The 5446-nt window shown below is 33.3% G+C and overlaps 1 non-coding gene across 1 annotated transcript; it reads left to right on the forward strand.

The window, feature by feature from the left end:
- The first annotated feature begins 3432 nt into the window (after positions 1–3432).
- Positions 3433–3505, forward strand: TRNAV-UAC (transfer RNA valine (anticodon UAC)). Its single transcript has one exon. It is a non-coding gene; the product is annotated as a tRNA-Val (tRNA).
- The last annotated feature ends 1941 nt before the right edge of the window (positions 3506–5446 follow it).

The raw sequence follows: 5446 nt of genomic DNA on the forward strand, positions 1-5446 counted from the left end.
GGCTCTGAGCTGTCAGCACAGAGCCCAACGTGGGGCTCGAACTCAGAAACCGTGAGATCATGACCTGAGCTGAAGTCAGATGCTTAACTGACTGAGTCACCCAGGCACCCCTAGTTTTTGCTTTATCACATCCAGTGTGGAGTAGGTAATGAGAGACTGATTTCCACTCAACTTAATAGAGTTATTGGCAATAATAGTGAAAATTATGGCTCCCTCCTGCCCATACTCTTCCCCACTCTCACCCGCAGGAGTAAGTAAATAGTATTTGTAGGGTAAATATATATTTTTAAGTTATATGTTTAAAATAATAAGTTTCAAAATGCTATTGATTCTAAAAGAATTACAGTTTTAAAATTTTTCTAAGGTTTTATATGATAAACAAATCTGCTGAATAGTATTATTGTTGTTTTTGCTGTTTTTGTTGAGGAATAGTCTGGCTTTTCATATTTTTTTTTAATTTTGTTTTAATGTTTGTTTATTTTTGAGAGAGACAGAGACAGAGTGTGAATGGGGGAGGGGCAGAGAGAGTTTATGTGAAGCCATGAGATCATGACCTGAGCCGAAATTGGACGCTCAACCGACTGAGCCACCCAAGCGTCCCCATATTTTTTTATGGCTTAGAAAATATAACCTAAATTTAAAAACTCAACAAAGTACATAACACTCTACATAACAGATCTTAAGCACCTCAATTAGTCTGAACTACTTTAAAAGTTAAGCAAATAAGACAGATACTAAGCTCATGTACTAATTATAACTTACATGCTTATAATCACCTACAAAGTCAAACATTGTCATCATCTAAAAATACATATGGAAATATGAAAACAACATAAACAACTTGAAAACAAGTGAGACAATGGAATTGAAAGGGTTTTTTTCCCTAATAATTGGCAGTAATATCTGTCCATCTGTATAATCTGTATCTTTAAACTATACATGAAAAATTCTGTTCATGATTTGTCCAGTAACAGTTCTACAATATCAACCTAATAAAAGACAATTTGTCATTGAACTATACAGGTAGATATTTACAACATCCCAGAATGGAAATTATTTACAATATTGATAAGGATCATATACTGCATCATTGAAATTTGCCAGGTGAAATTTTCTGGGACAAAGCAGGAAAAAATGGGAACTTCAAAATTTTACTGAAAGAAAAACTTCACCCTAAATCATTTATAACATGGTTTATTCCAAAACTCCTTGAGGAAGAGCATGGTGCCATCTTTACATCTTTACAACATAAGGACACATTACTTATGACTGAGTTTGCACCATATGGAAAAAAAGTTTTCATAAACAGGAGACTGTCAAATAGAAAAAAATAAAAAATATATACTGATTCATTGGGAAGTGTATGAACTTAATATAGTTTCTAGAATTCAAAAAAAGTTTACTGATATAAATGGTGCAACGGTATAAAAAGAGTACAGTGATTGCAACTCTCAGAAACATAAATTTTACAGATGTGAACTCCATCATACACAGTCAACTAACATTTAAAAAGGAACGAGGAACATCTAGTGAGAAAGTATGGTCTCTTCAATAAATGTTGCTGGGAAAAATGGATAACTGCATGCAAACAACAACAACAACAAAGCAATTAGACTCCTTTCTTACACCGCTCACAAAAATAATTAGCTCAAAATGATCAAAGATTTAAACATAAAGCCCAAAAACTAAAACTCCTAGAACAAAACATAGGGAAGAAGTTACTTGACATTGGTTTAGGAGATGGTATTTTTAGATATCATCAAAGAACAAGGAACAACAACAACAAAATCAACAAGTGGCACTACATCTAACTTCAAAGCTTCTGCACATCAAGGGAAATCATCAACAAAATGTAAAGACAACTTACATAAAGGGAGAGAATACTTGCAAACCATAAATGTGATAAGGGGTTAATACCCAATATCTATAAGGAACTCCTGCGACTCATCAACAATGAAATACAATTAAAAATAGGCAAAAGAACTAAAAAGCATTTTCCAAAGAAGACATTCAAATAGCCAACAGGCATATGAAAAGTTGCTCAACATCACTCATCATCAGGGAAATGCAAATCAAAACCATGATGGTATATCTCCTCTCACCTGTAAGAATAGCTATCATCATGAAGACAAGAGGTAACAAGTGCTGGTGAGGATGTGGAGAAAAGGGAACCATCATGCACTGTTGGTGGGATTGTAAACTTGTTTAGCCGCTATGGAGAATAGCATGGATGTTTCTAAAAAAATTAAAAAATAGAACAACCATTCTATCCATCAATGCCACGTATGGGCATATATGCAACAATAGCTAAGGCATGGAAGACACAAGTTGTTTTCTAAGTGTCCATGAATAGATGAATGGGTAAAGAAATGGGGGTAAATAGATATACAATAGAATACTAACCACCCAAGAGGAAAAAAAAGACCTGCCATTTGCAACATGGAAGGAACTTGACTACATTGAGACAAGTATCACAGGAAAAGAAGAAAAAGATTATTGTATCTCCCATATGTGATATCTAGTGAAATGGTGGTTTCCAGAGACTGAAGTTTGGAAGAACAGGAGAGATGTTTAAGATTACATACTTGCAAATGGTATATAAATAAGTCCTAGAGACCTCGTACACAGCACAGTAATTACAGACAATAAGATTGTACTATAAAACTTAAACTTGCTAAGTAACTAGATCTGAATTGTTCTGAACAAGAGAAGAAATGATAATTATGCAACACAACAGCAGTATTAGCTAATGCTGAAACGACAATCATACTGAAATCAATCAATACATGTATAACTTTAAAATTACACATAAAGTTGTATACCAAATACATTTAAATAAAAAGTAATGAGTTGTTTGTCAATAGAAAGGGGATATCTATATTCTAGCAAATTAATTTATTCTGACATAATTGCAGAAGAATTCATTTTTTCTTTACAAAACATCTATGTTTTGTAAAGAGAAAAGCAATCACAAATATATACCGACCAAAATAATGAAACCTACCAGACCAAGTAAAAATAGTATGTTTGAAACTTCAATCAGAAATCACCTTCTGAATCAGTTTATTATTCTCAAAAAAAGCAATAAAATTATTTATGAGTTACCATAGTAATTTCTTATGTTAAATGTGCAAGACATTTTGATTGTTCAAATGACTTGTGTCTAATAAGAATTACTTATTATTCTTAAATGGAAGAAATAATTGCCACACTGAACAGATCTAAAAGTACAATCTAAAATTTATAGGAAGACACACAAAGAAAGTCCCAAAGCATCTGTAAATATAAGTATCACAGAAATATACAGAATAGAGTCACATACATCATTTTGGTTAACATAGGTTTCCTACTTCCCAATTCTAAGTGTTGTAGCATTTATAATTTCTCCTCCACTATAAAATGTGCCAACATAAAAGAACATTTTAGTCTTTAGTTTCCATGGTGTAGTGGTTAGCACATCTGCCTTACACACAGAAGACCCTGGGTTCGATTCCCAGGGGAACCATGAAGTTACCTTGGCTTCCATAAAAGGAATTTTAAGAGGTGCCTGGGTGGCTCAGTCAAGTTAAGCATCCGACTTCAGCTCAGGTCATGATCTTGCAGTTCATGAGTTTGAGCCCTGCTTTGGGCTCTGTGCTGACAGCTCAGAGCCTGGAGCCTGCTTCAGATTCTGTGTCTCCCTCACTGTCTGCCCCTCCCCCACTTACTCCCTCTCTCTCTCTCTCTCTCAAAAATAAATAAACATTAAAACTTTTTTTAAATAACATTTGAGTCCTACACTGTCTTTTTGTAGTGTAGCCTCAGTCAACAAACCAAACAAATGTGTTCTAAAATTTTTACAAACCTAATTTTATATTATTGAAATCAGTAAAAAATGATAACACATGAAAATAGTTAAATGAAACACAAAATCAATATAAGTGACTTAAATTTTCTTCTAATTTAGTTTATCTATTCAAATATTCTGATATGAGTAATCAAGAACTGAGTATATTCTAATAAATAAATAAAAGTCTTCTACACTCTTCATGGAGATTTTTACTACAAGAAAATAATTATTAGGATTGTCTTTGGTTTTGTATTGCATATTACCTACAATTGCTATGATGTTGGAAAAAATGCACATATGTATATAGTGTCTATGTATGTGTATGTTTTGTTGAGAATTTAAAATTATACCTGCAGACTGCTTAAATTAAAATTTATCCTCTTGAATATTGCTTGAATTAAAATTTCAAATGAAATAATGAGCGTAAAAGTGTCCAACTTAGGGCTTGGCAAGTAGTGAGTATTATGAACATTGCCTGTTCTTATTTTTACCTGTAGATTGGAGGATCTCTGTCTCATATACAAATAGACCAAGAGTAGATAGAGCTCAAGGCTCTATGCCTACACCTTTGTGAACACACAGCAGGAGTAGAGGACTTCAACTCTTTTGTGGATGAGTAAAAAGCAACAGAGGCAATTATGATGAGTAAACAAAAAAATGTATAGTTTATGGAAAATTACAGTGCATGGGAAAAAGAGAACTTTGGTACATGCTGTTCATTCTATCTGGAAAGCTTTTTCACTATATATTCCCGTATGTTCCCTTTTCTTATTAAGATCTCACCTTAAATATCACCATCTCAGAAATGCCTTTGTGGATAACCCCATCTTCTGCTACTATTCTCTTTTCCCTTATCTTGCTTTATACTTCTTTTCTGCTATTAGTTATGGCTGGTTGGCCATTTTAAACCTATTAGTTATGGCCATCTTGGCTATCTATCTATCTATCTATCTATCTATCATCTATCTATCATTTATCTATCTAGATTTATTTCTTCCCACTAGTACATGAGCCTTTATAGCAGGACTATTTTTTATTGTTCAATGTCTTATTGTATCTTTATTGTTTAATGTCCAATATACAGAAAATCATCTTCACAAGGTAAGTACCACATAAACATTTCTTTAGTGGATGGATGAATGTATATCATTTGAAAGAAGCATATTATAGTTTCTGTTCTATATTAGTCAAAGGCAAGAGTTACACTTAAGACAAGGCTCTGGCCAATATACACATCATATAGATGTATTTTCAATTAAATATGGCTAACACTTACTAACTATCAAATATAGGACAAATTTTGCATTGTGATTATATTTCTTCACGGTGCCCCAATGACGCAGGTAATGGTTAGATTCCTATTTGGCCACAAGAAAATGAAGCTTAGAGAAGTTAAATAACTTGCCCAGTTAGCAAGTGAAAGAACCAAGATAAGTATTTTGTGTCCAATTTTATTTCAGAGATAAAGAGATACACAGATGAACAATGCTACAAATCCACCCTACACCAAGAAGAGCAATTAAAAATCACATCCTTCCGTGATGGCTCAATAGCACCATTTTCACATACAAAGACAAAAATATTAGAGAGTGCGCTTGGAATCGTGACCCACTTAAT

Source organism: Acinonyx jubatus, chromosome B1, assembly GCF_027475565.1.
Source record: "Acinonyx jubatus isolate Ajub_Pintada_27869175 chromosome B1, VMU_Ajub_asm_v1.0, whole genome shotgun sequence".
NCBI classification, from domain to species: Eukaryota; Metazoa; Chordata; class Mammalia; order Carnivora; family Felidae; genus Acinonyx; species Acinonyx jubatus.